The sequence below is a fragment of the Pezoporus flaviventris genome, unplaced genomic scaffold (assembly GCF_033815535.1).
Source record: "Pezoporus flaviventris isolate CSIRO_AGI_PZ_B2104156 unplaced genomic scaffold, CSIRO_AGI_Pfla_v1 ptg000164l, whole genome shotgun sequence".
NCBI classification, from domain to species: domain Eukaryota; kingdom Metazoa; phylum Chordata; class Aves; order Psittaciformes; family Psittacidae; genus Pezoporus; species Pezoporus flaviventris.
In genome coordinates, this window is record NW_026892712.1 from 999,345 (window position 1) to 1,017,194 (window position 17,850).

The 17,850-nt window shown below is 45.3% G+C and overlaps 1 pseudogene; it reads right to left on the minus strand.

Annotated features, from left to right (window-relative positions):
- Positions 1-606: 606 nt before the first annotated feature.
- Positions 607-7,716, minus strand: LOC133283314 (haptoglobin-like; annotated as a pseudogene).
- Between the last annotated feature and the right edge of the window lie 10,134 nt (positions 7,717-17,850).

Consider the following 17,850-nt stretch of genomic DNA (forward strand, 5'->3'; position numbering starts at 1 on the left):
TTGTCAACTTAAAGTTTCTTGGTGAATTCTTAGCAAATTCTATGAATCACCTGTCCTTGCAAGCATCACAGCTGCTCCAAACGATCTCCTCATCCCCGTCCTCCTCCGGGCTGCTTGCTTCGTTGTGGCCCTCTTCCCAGTCCTTGTAGGAAGAGACCTGGGACCACTTTCCACCAGCCACCTCCTCCTCACGGTCCTGCTGCATCTGGGTCACCAGCACGTCCAGGCCCAACAAGGAGGCCCGTGGTGTCAGTGCCTTGAAGACATGCTGCTTGGCAGCAGTGCTCCCCTGCTGCAGCACCAACCCATCGGCCTTGGCATCCGGGCTCCTCCCCACCAGCCAGTGCATAACTCCTCGGTTGCCTCAGCCATGGCCATCACCATGAAGCGCTACCATGCAGGGAGGGCTGGCAGGCGTGACCCAGCTTGTGGTTGCCTTAGCGACCGTATACCGACTCCCCGAGCACTGCCATGGCTGCCCCACAGTGCTCCACGAAAAGAGCTGCTCTAGCCACTTGCACCATGGACACAGCAGCCGGAACCTATAGGGATGACAACCACCATAGAGTCCAGGGCTGCTAGACAAGATGCACTGCCAATCCCTTGTCAGACTTCTGGAGTGGAGAAACGGTATGGGGTCATGTGGCCACCGGAGGACTTCCGGGTCTGGAGGGTGTGGTCGGAAGCTAGCGAGCACGGTACTGGGACAGCCCTGCACTGGGTGGGGGAATCATGAACCAACCGGGTGGGAAAGAGCTTCAGATCATCAAATACAACCTTTACCCCAGCACTGCCAAATTCACCACTAAACCCCATCACTAAGAGCCTTGTCTACATGGTTTGTGAACGCTTCCAGGGATGGTGATTCCACCACTGCCCTGGGCAGCCTGTCCCAATGCCCGATAGCCTTAGGGTAGCCAGGATGCAGCACCACGTGCTCAGTGGCCAAAGCAGGCTGCTCCTGGCCACCCAGGAAGAGCTGCAGCATAGGGGCAATCTCCTCCAGCTTGGTGTTCTCGTTGTGGTTCAGGTACATATTCCTGCCAGTGGTCAGTTGCCACTGGTCACTGATGAGCATGGCCCCCATGGTGAGGTTGTGGAAGGTCACCAGCCAGCCCTGCCAGGGGAAGATGCCCTTCTCAGCCAGCAGGTGCCTGATGATGTGCTGCATCTGCCGGGGGGGTGGGGGGCTCTTCAGCTTCCCACACACTGCATGGGGCAGAGCAGGGCTCTGGTGAGCCCCCTGAGGCTGCCCTAGGGAGCATCCCCTTCAGCTGCCCAGGCAGACCGCTGTCATCTCCCCACTCTGCTCCTCGCAGCTCCTGCTTCTCTTCTCTTACCTGGCTTGCAGATAGGTGCCTCCTTGCCAGTTCCAAGGCTCACCCACATGCGGTTCTCATCACACTTGTATGTCCCTTTGGAAGGAAACCAGAGTCAACACCACTGCCCTGCATGGGGGAAAGCCCTGCAGCCAGGAAGGCACAGAGGTACTTGTACCCCCTGAGCTTGGGTGAGTAGGGGAGCTACTTGTACCCCCAAGGAAGCCGAGGGGATGGGACAGAACTGTGTTATCCAGCACTGGATCAGGGGCAGCTCCATGCAGCCCCTGGAGCAGAGGAAGACAGCACTTTATCTTGTGTAGGATATGTAGTAGAGAACCACAGATGGAGACAAGCCTCTAGGCAAATTAACACTAAAATACCACAAGATCAGTCCTCTAAGAAATGTAATTCGAATCTTTCCCTCAGGGGAAAGATAGAAGAGGGAATTTATTTACAGTAAATGGTTGGACCTGATACTTAAGAGTTACCTGTAAGACCTTGCTGGGGGAAATACTCCACAACAATATCTGTTAATAATAACACCCTGTCCTGGGTTCAGCAGTAGCAGTCATTTTTCTCCTTCTTAGTAGCTGGTGCAGTTCTGTGTTTTGGACTTGCAGCCTGGGAACGCTGATAGCACCGATGTTTTTAGTTGTTGCTAAGTAATGTTTTCTCTGACCAAGGACTTTCTGAGTCTCATGCTCTGACAGGGAGGAGGGGAAGCTGGGAGGAAGAAAAGACAGGACACATGACCAAAACTAGCCAAAGGGGTATTCCATACCACAGCACGTCATGCCCACTGTATAAACTGGGGGCAGTTACCTGGAAGGGCTAGATCACTGCTTGGGTTGGGCTGGGAATCGGTCAACGGGTGGTGAGTGGTTGTATTCTCTTCCCTTGTTATTTCCCTTATCATTATTAGCATTGCTGGTAGCAGTAGTGGTTTTGCGTTATACCTTAGTTACTGGACTGTTCTTATCTCAACCCATGGGAGTTACATTCTTTTGATTCTCTTCCCCACCCCTCTGGGAGTGGGGGAAGAAGTGCGGGGAGTGAGGAGCGGCTGCATGGTTCTGGGTTGCCAGCTGGGCTTAAACCATGACACACCCAAATTCTGATATGTGCCCAAAGATATGGAAACATATCCTATCCTAAACTTTTCTTTAAGGGTCCTAAAAACTATACCCCTGAGTTTACAATATCCCAAAAAAGACCAGATCAAAATCAAATTTTAATTAACTGTTCTTATAGGGAAACTTGCCAACTTAGTCTTGCAGTGACCGAACCAAATACTCTAGCATTTTACTGGAAACAAGGACTTGATAGAATAACAATTAGATTGAGAGTGGAAGTCACCACACGTACCACACCTACTCCCTTCTCCCCTACAGACTTCTCCCCTTTAGAATGCGCAGTCAAATATCACAACCTCTCATTTGCAGGACCTTATGTGGTAAGGCAATCAAATGAACAAAAATTGATGCTAGACCCCAAATACTCTTTAAAGGAAGTGGTGGTAAAGCTACAAGTTTTATTAACCAAGGCCTTATAGGATGGAGAACCTGGATTCAGTCTAGAACACCCTGTACTAGACTTAGAAGGGATTTGACAGGATGGTTTGGATCAGGAATGTGAGTCTTAAACTCCATTGATCAAAAAGTCTTAAGAACAGTCACTTCAGAGTTAGGAAATCTAGAAATTCCTCTCAGATCATCTCTCCTTACCATTGCTGAAACACAGCAACTGGTAAGTAATCTTACAACGGTGTTAGCAGAACACACCTCCCAGGACCTATATCACATTACTAACTTCCTAGGGAATTCGCGAGGAAAAGTGTCCCTAACTTTAAGCTGTATTCAGTCACAACTTTGGTTACAATCTGTTGCAGTGACTACTATTAGGGAAGGAGAAACAGGACTTTTGCCACCAGAGGTACAAATGATTATTGCTCGAAATTATACTACCACAAAGTTCAAGAAAACATATCAAGCATGGTGGAAACTAGTAAATTTCACATATAACCCATTTCAAAGAGAAATTACTGCTTTTGTATTGACAATTGAACATGTCAAAGTATTAGATATATTTCCTGTATTGTCTCTAGGGACCATACACCGGGATGTTGCAGTGAGACCAATGGGCCGCAATGTATGGGCAAGATTTAACACTAGGACCCAAAACTGGCAAACTATAAGTACAGAGGCATGTACCCCAAAAGAACAGTTAGGGTTTATCATCTGTGAAAATGCTATAACTGAAAATGAAGATCTCTGTCTTGATACTGAGGATAGTACTTGCATTTTCAAAATGACCCCTGTCACTCATGCAAGCTCCCAAGTTTATTATATTGGAAAAGGGAACTAACTTTGAGCAAAACTCTGTAATTTTAGCTCTTTGGGGGACTAACCTCTAGCAAGAAAAGTGGAGCAAAGAAGCGGAACAAAGGGGACGAAAACGAGAAGTAGAAGAAGGAACTGAGAAGTGAGGAGAAGGTCGAAAGGAAGATGTCAAAAAGGCAGACTAACCAATTAAAAACTTGCATTGTGCATGTGGACAGCAGCAACTAACCAATCGCATTGTAGCTCTGAGCGTGTGGACATAATCTAAAACGTATATAATTGTAATCTGAAGTAAAAAGGTCTTCGACTTGCAATCAGAGTCCGTACCTTCAATCCCCTCAAAGAACTGCGTGTGAGAATGTAACAATTGATAGCTGTATTGAAGAAACAAATGCTACTAACTTTTGTGTGTGCAATTTTACCAAAATCATTGGATGTGATTTTAACTACACCATCCCTGTAACTACTAACCAACTAATACAAGATAACTATGTGTAATACCATGATATATATGTGTATACCTGTTCTACAAATTGGAATGAAAACAGAAATGCTAAAGAAAATCTTGTATCACCCAGACCTCAAGAAGATGCTACAGAAGGTCAATGAAACTTCCCAACAAGCAGTACGGACTGTTAAGCATAACATAGAAGAAATTAAAGAAATCATCACTTACACCAAGAAAACTGGAGTGCACCACTGGTGGGAAATTTTCTTGGTAGGGACAAAATGGCAATCTCCTACAGCAACTCAACTTTTTAATATTCTGGTCCACCCCATTCTTGTGCTACTACTGACTATGGCTTTATTAACAATTGTTAATTTCTGGATGTGGTGGAAAGTTTGTACGGTAGCTCAACAAGTGTGCATACTATGGACTGTGCAAAAGAATTTGCACAATTTTAAAAAAAGGGGGGAAATTGAGACCAAACCATTAGGCCTTAGCAGAAATAACTTTACTTTTTAGCATGAGTATGGCTTAGCACTTAAGTGTGACTGCTTGCTCAACAGGGAGCCCCTCTGAGAGTGAGAACCTGAACTTCTGGTGAAGCATGATAAACAGTGCATTAGAATTCGGGCCGGTAGATGGCTTGCATCTGCTTCTGTAAATCACTTCTAAGCAGGACATCCCTAATGGTAAGATATAACAATTTGAACAAAGAACTAAGTACATAGCTCACAGGTATTAGCAGTTGATCAATACTACTAAAGCTAAAAGGTAAACACCTGTAAGAACCCTGATTAATACCAACCAATAGACTGTTATTGTAGCCCTAACCCAAGTGTGCAGTAGGATAAGAGAACTACAGTTATATAACTTACCAAATTGTATGTGTGGTTGTTTTAGATAAAATGATATTGTCGTGGTTTAAACCCAGTCAGGGAACTTGTTCACTCACTCCCAGTGAGTGGTGCCGAGCTGACAACAATCGAGGGCTGTCCCCCCCCCCCACCGGGGTTCTCCCCTTCCCCGCTCCCGGAGGAACGGGGAGGAGGATCAAAAGGGTGCAACTCCTATGGGTTGAGACAAGAACAGTCCAGCAACCAATGTACAACACAAATCACCACCGCTACTATCAACTACAACAATGATAAGGGAAAATAACAAGGGAAGAGAATACGATACCACCAGCCAAGAAACGAGTCCCACCCGGAAGCCCGTGTCCTTCAGGGTAACTCCCAGTTACCCCCCACCCTGGGCATGACGTGCTGTGGTATGGAATACCTTCCTGGCTAGCCCAGATCAGGCGCCCCGTCTCTGCTTCCTCACAGCTTCCCCTCCTCCCTAGCAGAGCATGAGCCTCACAAAGTCCTTGGTCAGGGTAAACATCACTTAGCAACAACCGAAAACATCGGCTTCACCAACACTGTTCCCAGGCTGGAAGTCAAAACACAGCACTGCACCAGTTAACACAAAGGAAAAACATGACTGCTACTGCTGAACCCAGGACAGATATCAAGATGAGAATATAAAGTTAAAAAAACCCTGTAATTTACTGTGCTTTGGAGATGTGTATGGAAGTTTGAACCCCCATGTGCTCCCAGCACCAATAAAGGTCTGTGCTTTACTGTACAGTATGTACTGTGAAGTGATTTCTTTGAATCAGGACAAGCCCCATCCCTGGGTGCTGTGCCCAGGCCCTGTTCCTCCCCATCACCAGAACTGTGCAGCTGGCAGTACCGGTTGCAGCAATACTTGACCAGGTGCTCCACTTATCCATGTTCAATCTCCGCAGGCTTTGCACAGCTCCACTCTGCAGAAAGAGGAGGTTCATCCGGTCCAGAGGACCCAGCCCAGGACAAAGTCCCCACCTCCAGCAGGTCCCTCCCCAGTTCCATCATTCTTGCCCCATGCCTGCTTCCTGCCAAGATGCTCCTGGCTTTGTCCATGCCCCAGTGCTCCCACCCTTGCCCTGGAAGTTACTGGTGGCATTTGCTATCTCCAGCACAGGCCAAGCCAGGCCAACAATCAGCAGCATTGCAGGTCTGCAGGGAAGAAAGGGCACACTCAGCAGGGGACTCCTGCCCCCTGCTCCCAGTCTGGGCTCCACCAAGACCAGTGCCCTGGCCAGGCTCATGCCCTGTCCTGGGGGCTCCGGGCATTAGACAGCCTGGAGAAGTTGCCTGGGTCAAACCTGGACCCTGCTGCTGTGGAGGACAAGGCTGCAGTGCTGGGGCCTGGAGCACCTCCAGGTCCTGACACAGTACGGCCAGGTCCTCAGCCAGACAAGCAGGACAGACACAGCACCAAACACATGCAGGGGCACAGCAACATTTTAGACATACATGTATATGCAAAGCTTCTTGTTTATCTCCTAACCATAATATTGCAGATTCTAAAGCATCTAAACGAATCATCATCTGTTCATCAATTGTGGTTTGAATAATAAGTTTATTAGTGACATTTTGCAAAGCCTGGCTAACAGTGTGAGCTATTTGTACTGATTTTGTTAGTGATGCTGTAGCAGTAGACGCAGCAGCTAATATTACGATAGCCAATATTATAGTAAATAAAAGCCAACCTATAAAATGCTTAATTCTACGCTTTCTGTCTTGAATATCTGTTTGTAACAATTGAACAAAGTGATCAAAACCTCCTTCACTTTCCCATTCTCGGGTGAGATTCACTGGTAGTCATGCAGAAGCTCTTCGATTAAAAGGTATGATACAAGCATTTTCTGTGACATCAATAGGAGAAATAAATGTCTTAAAACTTTTTTTTTCTGCTTTTATTTCATAGGTTAAGTTCCCTGAATTAATAGTTAAGCCCATCGCAATTCCCAGCACATATGGATGTGTAGTACAAATGCATGATTGATTCCAGGAATGAATATGGTGTGCTATCTTAGAACTAGCATGTATTCTAAACAAATCAGCTCCTGTAATATTAATAAAAGGTAGGGTCAATCTTCACATATAAGTTTTAACGTTTGAACAATTGTGAGAGGCAAATAATTGTAATACAGGGCCAGATAGACCCCCATTATAGAATCATAGAATAGTTAGGGTTGGAAAGGACCTTAAGTTCCAACCCCCCTGTCATGGGCAGGGACACCTCACACTAAACCATGCCACCCAAGGCTTCATTCAATCTGGCCTTGAACACCGCCAGGGATGGAGCATTCACAACCTCCCTGGGCAACCTATTCCAGTGCCTCACCACCCTAACAGGAAAGAATTTCCTTCTTATATCAAATCAAAACTTCCCCTGTTTAAGTTTTAACCCATTCGCCCTTGACCTGTCACTACAGTCCCTAAAGACGATTCCCTCCCCAGCATCCCTATAGGCCCCCTTCAGATACTGGAAGGTTGCTATGAGGTCTCCACGCAGCCTTCCCTTCTCCAGGATGAACAGCCCCAATTTCCTCAGCCTGTCTTCATACGGGAGGTGCTCCAGTCCCCTGATCATCCTCGCGTCCCTCCTCTGGACTTGTTCCAACAGTTCCATGTCCTTTTTATGTTGAGGACACCAGAACTGCACACAAATACTCCAGGTGAGGTCTCACAAGAGCATAGTAGAGGGGCAGGATCACCTACTTCGACTTGCTGTTCATGCTCCTTTTGATGCAGCCCAGGATACAGTTGGCTTTCTGGGCTGCGAGCACACACTGCCAGCTCATGTTCAGTTTCTCATCAACCAACACCCCCAAGTCCTTCTTTGTAGGGCTGCTCTGAATCTCTTCTCTGCCCAACCTGTAGCTGTGCCTGGGATTGCTCCGACCCAGGTGTAGGACCTTGCACTTGGCATGGTTAAACTTCATTACACCTTACAAGCATGTCAAGGTCCCTCTGAATGGCATTCCTTCCCTCCAGCATATCAACTGAACCACACAGCTTGGTGTCATCGGCAAACTTGCTGAGGGCGCACTCAAACCCACTTTCCATGTCAGCGACAAAGATGTTGAGCAAGACTGGTCCGAACACTCATCCCTGAGGGACACCACTCGTTAGTGGTCTCCAGCCGGACATTGAGCCATTGACCACAACTCTTTGTGTGCGGCCATCCAGCCAGTTCTTTATCCACCGACTGGTCCATCTATCAGACTGATGTTGTTTGAGAGACAAGGATGTTGTGTGAGACAGTGTCGAACGCTTTGCACAAGTCCAGGTAGATGACGTCAACTGCTCTACCCCGTCCATCATTTCCATAGCCCCATCATAGAAAGCCTCCAAATTGGTCAGGCAGTATTTCCCCTTAGTGAAGCCATGCTGGCTGTCACCAAGCACCTTGTTGTTTTTCATGTGCCTTAGCATGCCTTCCAGGAGAACCTGCTCCAAGATTTTGCCAGGCACGGAGATGTGACTGACTGGTTTGTAATTCCCTGTAATTATGACAGATTAAATTATGAAGAGTGCCATTAGGGCCCCAATCAATGACCTCTCCTGCTGCCCAATTTATCATTTGGGGTTTCTCCCCCAGAGAGGAATTCCATTGAACTTGGCATAATGACTTACATACTTTCAGGGAACAAACAGGCAAAGAGGGCTGTCCTGTATTGTTAACATAACCACTCACTACTCCAGGCAGCATTATTTCAGTAAAATTAGTCTGATCTGAATCACTTGAACCCCTATAACATGTGCTATACCAGCGAATCCTACACACCATTCAAGAGTCTGATTTGTTTTGTATTTGTTAACACAAGTCGGAGGAGTATCCGTATAAAATGTACCATTCTTCAATGCTACATTGTCACTTAAATCATTAGGACTGGGTGGAATTAATTTTCCACCAAGCCATGTTTTTTCTTCGTGTAAAATTGGTGTTTCCTTGTTCCACCATGTAACAGGTCAGAATAATGGAGTATTTAATAAATCTGCCCAGTATACTTGTCCATTACCCATGGTCACACATAATAGAATACATATTACAAAGATTTCTGTCATTGTCATTTCTTTATGTTGTTGAGTTCTGAGGCTTTATACATTTCGCTGGCAGCCAGTATGGTCCTGTCAATAGCTGTACACAGCCGTGTCATCGACCCCATGTCAGCAATGGCACTGGTCCTTTTCACTCATTATCATGTAGGTCTTTATATTGAGACAAGGGGGGCACAAAATCACCAAACGGAATATAGAAACCTTTAGAATTAGTTTTAAGTAATGTTAAATTTGATGGCTTTATAACAGTAGCAATGGAAAATTACTGAGGTGCATGATACATAGAGAAAAAAAAAAGAGTACAGCTAGAGAACATACTGAGAATTCTCACAAGATAAATCGTTATAGTTGACATAGTTTAAGAAAAACAGTCTAGAAGAACAGGACACAGGGATAAGGAGTATCTGGGAACGGCAGGGGTCCAGGATGGACTACAGTTAAACTAACTGATAAGTAGGAGGATTATTATGTCTCTGGTGCTAGCGAACCAATTAAACTGGTATGAGCATCTACTGCACATGCTTCAAAGGCTGCCAGAAGTGATGAAGATTGTTAGAAGAAGTAAATGACCTTCAGAGACCACCACCACAATTCTGTACGCATGCGGGGAACTTTCTGGAAAATGATGTAAGGAATTGTCCATCAGACGTCACAAGCTCTGTACTGCAGAAAGAAAATCAAAACTAGACAAATTTAAAAAATTTAGTACAAATTGTGCTTTTGGTAACTCTTCGTGTGGAGAAAAGCCATGCATTCCCCTTTTCTGATTTTGCAGCATGCGCTTTAAGGTAGAATGCATGTGCTCCACAATGCTCTGTCCCGTAGGTGAGTGAGCAATACCAGTTTTATGGAGAATACCCCAAGTTCGTAGACAATGTTGAAAGGTGTTGAACTGATTTCCTTTGGAAAGCCCATTGTAGCAATAGCACGGAGAAGATGCTGGCGCACATCTCAGGCCTTTTCACCAGAATGTGCTGTAACAACACAAAAACTAGAAAAGGTATCAACAGATACATGGACATATTTTAATCTGCCAAATTCAGGGATATGTGTGATATCCATCTGCCAAATGGTGCTGGGGACTAAACCTCTAGGTACAGCCGATAACTGTGCCCCTAGGGGTGCTACAGCTTGACAAACAGGACATGCTTTGACAATGTTGTGTGCATCATGAAGAGGAATATTAAACTCCTTATGTAAAGCATGTGCATTCTGATGATAAAAATCATGCGATATTTTTGCCTGTTTGTAGTTATTTGGTACCTGAGATACTGCTGTTAATGCATTGGTGCAATGATTGCCGTCGACAATACTCCCAGGAAGTGAGGTATGTGAATGTACATGTAATACAAAATAAGGTTCCGTCCTTTCAGAACAAAGAGATTTCAAGGTTATTAACAAGTGAAACAAATGTTTGTTAGACACAGCTTTTCTATATGCAGAGTCAAGATGTTGTAGAATACCATGAACATAATAAGAATCTGTGACTATGTTTAATGCAGTCATTGAAAATTTAGACATTGCTTCAACAGCTGCACAGAGTTCTACAATTTGTGTGGAGCCTGTCTGTTTTACCACGTGTGATTGCCATTCATGTGTATCATTTTGCCATACAACAACCGCATTATGTGATTTATCAGTTCCATCAATGAAGGCAGTAATGGCTGGTGAAAAAGGCTCAGGAGAACACAGAGGAACTGCAGTTATTCGTAGAAGTTTAAAGGACTGTAACAATTTATGGCTTGGTACATTATAAACAAACTGTCCTAAAAAATCTGCTAAGGTGACTTGGAAATTTAGAGAATTTTGCAGTAGCAATTCTACATAAGAGACTTGCAGCTCAAAGACCAAAATATCTGGGTCCTTTGTGAACATAGCTGTACATCGACATCTTGCTCGTAAAATTATTTCTGCAATCATATCTACTCTAGACCAAATCGGTTTTGGAGATGTGTGAGGGAGAAAGACCCATTCTAAGGTAATCAACATGTTATCATCAAATTGTTCTATTAATCCAAAAGCTTGAAATTCTACATTAAATAGGAAACACTGCAATTTTAAATTCTTTAGAAACCAACCTCCATAAACATTTTGTATCTTGTCTTCTACTGTCTCTAATGCGTGTTTTCCACGTATTGTCAATTTTCTTGTTGAAGTCAAATCAGAATCACCTTTTAGTAGGTCAAACAAGGAGGCTAATGTTTCTGTTGTGATATCTAGTAAGGGTCAGATCCAATTAATTGCTCCTAACAGCTTTTGTAAATCATTGAGAGTGTTAATATTATGGTTAATTTTCACCTTCTGTGGTGTAACACTTTGATCAGCTACTCACCAGCCAAGATATTGCCACAGCGAAGCAAGTTGTACCTTTTCATCAGCTATCTTTAAACCTGTGGCTTCTAATTGCTTTGCCAAGAATGAAAAACAGGCGTGTAATACCTGTTCATCTAAAAATGCAAGCAAGATGTCATCCATATAATGATAAATTAGAACAGCAGGAAATTTAATTCTTACGGGTTGTAAAACAGTGGCTATTACATACTGACAAGTGGTTGGACTATTTTTCATACCCTGTGGGAGCACTGTCCATTCATATCTTTGCATAGGTTCACCATAATTAATAGAAGGGAAAGAAAATGCAAAATATTTAAAATCATCGGGATGAAGCTTGGTGGTAAAAAAACAGTCTTTCAGATCAATAACAATTATTTGATATTCATGTGAAATGGCTGCAGGCCATGGAATGCCAGGCTGCAATGCTCCCATATCTTCCATGACAGCATTCATTGCCCATAAATCTTGTAATAAACGCCACTTCTCAAACTTTTGGGGAATAACAAAAATAGGAGTATTCCAAGGGCTTGTAGAAGGCCTAATATGCTGGAATTCTAATTGCTCTTTTACCAATTGTCTTGCATGCAGCAATTTTTCTGATTTGAGGGGCCACTGATCCACCCAAACAGGCTCTGTCATTTTCCAGGATAATTTAAGAATGGGCTGCTGCACATCAATGACACTTCTTATAAATTTGTTGTAAGTGTTAAACCCCACTGTTTTAAAAGATCCCTGCCCCACAAGGTACAACTTGATTCCAACACAAAAAGTCTGATATAGCCAATTTTTCCATCTGGTCCTTTAACAGTCAATAATTCTGTGGACTGAACTGGAATTTGTATACCTCCAATCCCTTCTATGGTTGCCATAGAATCTGTGGTAGGCCAATCATCTGGCCATTGATTTTTTGCTATAATTGCAATGTCTGCTCCCATATCTACCAACCCAGTCATTTGTATTCCATTGATGCACATGGTAAGAATCGGATGATCACCTGTTACTGTCTGGGTCCAATAAATTAATGGTTTTCCTGTACTACCAAATCCATAGGCTCCTCTATTTTCTTGCTTACCCTCAATATTTTCTAGTAAATCTGGCAAAGGCACCAACTGAAGGCCGTTGCCCTTTTGGAACATGACAAGGCGGGTTTGGTGTCCATAACATTATTTTTTTAACACCAGTATAATCTTAATCGATAACACCAGGAAGCACAAATAAACATGATTTCATTGTGGAAGAGCGTCCTAACAGCAAAGCATGAGTACTGAATGGCAGTGGTCCCTTGCATGTGGTATATATTACATGCACTGCAGAATCAGTTATGTTGAGAGATTCGGCAGTGATGACATCCAGGCCAACGCTACCTTAGGTGGCCTTTGTACAGGCGGGAGATGTGTGTCCAGCAGAAGGGGTGTCGGTCCATCCAGCAAGGAGGCCATGGCCCTGTTGGTTTTCAGGGCACTGAGCCTCATGCCCTGCTTCCTGTTTCCCTGTGGTGGGAGGGTATTGCCCTGGGTGTCAAACTTTGAATGGCATTGATTAGCCCAGTTAAATCCCTTTTTGCATCAGGGGCAGGGTTTATTAGGTTTCTTTTGCTGTGGTCTATTACTATGAGGACAATTTCGCATAATATGACCCTCTTGTCCACAAGAAAAACACTTTACCCCTGCCCTGTTTACTGTGAGTTGTTGTGCCAATGCAGAGGCAAGCATGTCACATTTATACTGTTCTGTGCCAACGTGGGCACATGCCTTAATAAAATCTGCAAGAGTCACAGCTTTATGAGAAAATTTAACAGACTCGAGAATGCGATGGCAGTCAGCATTAGCATTTTCTACTGCTAATTGTTTTAACAATGCATCTGCTGCTTCTGTCAAATCTACCTGCCTCTGTATGGCACGTTAGTCTATCTATGAATTGAATATAGGGTTCCTGTGGCCCCTGTCTTATTGTGCTAAATGATTTATCTGCCTTTTTAGTATCTGGAATTTTTCAAAAAGCTTTAATAGCCAGCTTGCCAACTGCTTTGAGTAAATCATGTTGCAGTTGTGATTGTGCAGTAGTAGAAGCAAACTGCCCTTCCCCTAGTAATTGGTCAGGATTTATAGGTTGCTGTCTCTGCATAGCAGCCATTGCTGCAGCTATACACAACTCCCTAAATTCCACATACCAGAGAGTATATTGACCAGCAGTAAGAATAAGCTTAAAAATTAACTTCCAATCATGTGGTATCCATATGTACGCTTCTGAAATCGCCTCCAGTAAATTTTCCATATATGCAGATTGCAACCCGCTCTCCGTTACCATACACCACAGTTCCTTAATTATATCATAACTCAAAGTTTCAAACTCAGGAGGTTGTCCCAGACGCACAATAACAGGCATAACTTGTAATAAATCAGACACAGGTAAATGCTTTAACAATTCCTCATCCCGATTCGCTACGATATCTTTCAAGGACACTTGTAATTGTGTACAGCTAGCAGTTGTTCTAACAGCCAAAGACAGAAAAACTTGAAGCGGATATGGAGGAGGGCAGTAGGCCTCTTTATACACAGCTCGGGAGGCTCGAAGGATTTCAGGTGCCATCGGAGCTTTTGCTGCAAACTCCCGAATGGGAGTGAGGGGAGGATATAAGTCAGGTGCCTGTCGCGGATCAACCGGGCCTGTATCAAAAGGATCATTTGATTTCTCTGAGTCAGAATTAGCACCATCAGTCTGATGAACGTGCATAGGCTCCTCATAAATATGTTCTGGAGTTTCATTTGTATCAGTCATGTCAGCATTATCAAGTGCAATTAAAACATTTTCTCCCTCAGGTATCAGGTGATCTGAGAGTACTGTAATTGAGTCAGTTTGTGAAAGATTATCATCCACTACCCGTGGCTGAGGAGAGCACAACGCAGCAAAAACGATGCACCAAGTAATTAAATAATCAGGATTAATATCATGGTCATCGGATTGTACAGTTTGTAATTGCTGTCCCACACGCTTCCAATCCCATATTTCATAAGAGCCTGTAGGAGGGTGCCAAGGACAATTACGTTCTATCCATAACAGTAAAAGAGTCACTTTCGGGGGGGCCACACGATACCCTTTCTCCTTTGTAATCCACATCAACATTTGAGGATGTAATTGCTGTGATTTAGTTGCATTCTGCCCCATTACGCTACCCCGGCTGCCTCCTTATACCCGTGCAAAATACCTGCAGGGAAGGATGGACGCATCGTCATTCTCTCTCCCATTCAGCTCACTGGTGGTACATTGCTCAGTGAGTGAAGAATCCCTGTTCAGGGCGCCATTTGCAGCGAAGTATGAGACAGAGACAGCATGCATGAGCAAACTGAATCACTTTTACTGAGTTTCTTGCCATATTTATACAAAATCACAGAGGCTGTTTTTAGACAAGCTATTTAAATATTATCCTTGGTTTTGTACTAGCTAAACTTTGATCAGTTCCAACACTACAATTTACACCATCCCTGCTTATCAGCTCATGTCCTCCCGTATAGTATATGCTGCATACCGATGTTTGCTATTCACATCTGTGATGTTTTATGGCTGCTCTGGTTACATCCCTCATGTCTTCAACTGCCTGAGTTTTTTGGCAGGCCACCTGCATTTCCTCATAACCACATCTCTCTCCAAGCATCTATGTACCATCAGCAAAGGGAAGAAATGGCACCCAGCACCTCCCAAGGGCCCAGCCTCAGGCAAAGGTCTCTGAGAAGGAAGCCCTAGTGAGTTTTGTGTGATTCCATCCCAGAGCCCAGCTACCCTGCAGCTTCTACCACAGGGACCAGGAACAACATAGATATAAGGAAAGCAAGTACCTGGAAAACATAGGGTTAAAATACTTTTAACTTAACTTAGGTCTAAGATAGAGAACAATGTTTGTGTTGTAAGCCTGTGGTGTGATAACAGAATTTAGTAGTCTTACTAACAAGAGTGAATTGTTTCCTTTCATCCGTCTAATGAGTGAATTATTTCTTACCATCCTTCTAATTATCAGTTAGTTTGGAGACAGTGACTCCGGAACATCTGCTAGCTTGGGAGGCAATAAATTTTGTAGAGGAAGGTCACACTGTTTTAAATCGTTGCCAGCTATCAGAAACTTGCAGATACGGCTGGTTTCAGCTAATTTGTGATTACTGGGTGTCGTGGTTTAAACCCTCGCCAGACAGCTCGTTCACTCACTCCCCCCCTTCTTGCCCTCCCCCTACTCCTGGAGGTATGGAGAGGAGAATCGAAAATAATGCAACTCACACAGGTTGAGATAAAAACAGTTTAGTAACTAAGGTATAACACAAATCACTACTGCTACCACCAATAATAATAATGATAAAGGAAATAACAAGGGAAGAGAATACAACACCTCACCACCAGCCAACCGATAACTCACCCCCCCAGCCGACCAAGCTCTGACCCATACCTCCTCCAACCCTGCAGTCCCAGACTTTCTGGGTAACTCCCAGTTACATCCTGGGCATGACATGCTGTGGTATGGAATATCTCTTTGGTCAGTTTGAGCCAGGTGTCCTGTCTGCTTCCTCCCGGCTTCCCCTCCTCCCTGGCAGAGCATGAGGCTCACAAAGTCCTTGGCCGAACCAAAACATCAGGCCGAAAGTCAAAACACAGCACTGCACCAGCTACTAAGAAGGAGAAAAATGACTGCTACTGCTGAACCCATGACATTATCCACCCCTTATTCCATACCATTCACGTCATGCTCAGATCCCACATTTTCAATATACCATCACTCTTATCTTAGTGCATGGACCAGTCCCTATAAAGCTGCTGAGTCCATCTGGTCCATGATGTCAGGCTCCATCTCTTGTAACAGTCTTCCAGAGCAGGAGAGGCTTTGTGCAGTGTTCACACTCATTAATAATCTATGCAACAGTGTCCATTGCTAAGTCCACCCCTCAATCATGAGTATGTTGCATCTCTGTTCTGATGGCCTGAATGTCATGGGCCCACCAGGCTCAAAATAATTCACTGTCCCCTTCAGCAGTTTCTGCAGCTTGTTGCTGGGGACTCCATACAGCTGCCTTCCATCTCCAATGCTTCCAAAGCACTGGAGGGGCTCAGTGGACTAGATACTTGCCCATACTGTCCCACACACCCTGCCACTCATGACTGTCCAGCTTTGAGGAAAATCTCCTGGTCCCCCTATATCCTTGTCTACCCCCAGACAAGACCCAAACCTGACACTGCTTAACTTTTGAGATCAGACAAAATGGTCGTGGGTAAAACACAGTCTGTGTGTGTGCCAACATGCTGATCCCCATCACAATCAGCAGGCAGGTCCCAAGGGTACCCAAAGGCCATTCAAAACCTTCAGAACTCTCAACTGATGCTGCTGTACTTGTCACTGAGGCTGGTGTAGCTGCTGTGCTTGCCGGCTCTCCCACCACCAGCTTCTCTTTTTCTGAGTCCAGTTCTTCCTCCCTCTGCCTTGCTGGGAAATGCTGCGTGGTCTCCTGCATCCTCCTGGGGCTCGGCGGGCGGCTTCCGGGGAATGATCTCGGCCGTCGCGGGCTGGGCTCGGCCGCGCGGCTCGGCTCCTCCGCGGGGCTCGGCTCCTCCGCCGCCTTCTCCGTCTGCTCGGCAGCCGCCTCCTTCCGCTCCTCGACCGCCCCGACCTTCTCCACCGGCAGCCGTCCCCTCGCGGCCTCCGGCCCCGCTCCCGCCGCCGCTTGGTCCCCGGGGCCGCTCTCCCGGGCCGCTTCAGCAGCCGCCGGCTCCCGGGGCCACTCGCCCTCGGCTCCCCGCGGCCTCACGAAGACGGAGGCGAGGACGACAGCCAGGACGGTGAAGAGCAGCCTGACGGCCAGGTACAAGTCCACGGCCACGTCCGTCTTGCCCTGCTGCTGGAGCAAGTCCGTATTACAAGTCATTGCCATAAAGTACAGTGAAACAAGAACCTTAGCCCAAGCCTCACTCTTGATAAACACTAACACAGCAAATACCGGGTCTAAGTAATGTACTACATTCTGAAACTGTGAGATCAAGAGGAACAACTCTGAGAGCCAGTAAATCATCATTGTGACAAGTGATTATTAATCCGGTCAGATCTGTCGTTATCTCAACCCCTCGAGCCCCACATTGGGTGCCAAAAAGAACTGTCGTGATTTAAACCCTAGCCAGACAACTCGTTCACTCACTCCCCCCCTTCTTGCCCTCCCCCTACTCCTGGAGGGACAGAGAGGAGAATTGAAAAGAATGCAACTCCCACAGGTTGAGATAAGAATAGTTTAGTAACTAAGGTATAACACAAATCACTACTGCTACCACCAATAATAATAATGATAAAGGAAATAACAAGGGAAGAGAATACAACACCTCACCACCAGCCAACCGATAACTCACCCCCCCAGCCGACCAAGCTCTGACCCATACCTCCTCCAACCCTGCAGTCCCAGACTTTCTGGGTAACTCCCAGTTACATCCTGGGCATGACATGCTGTGGT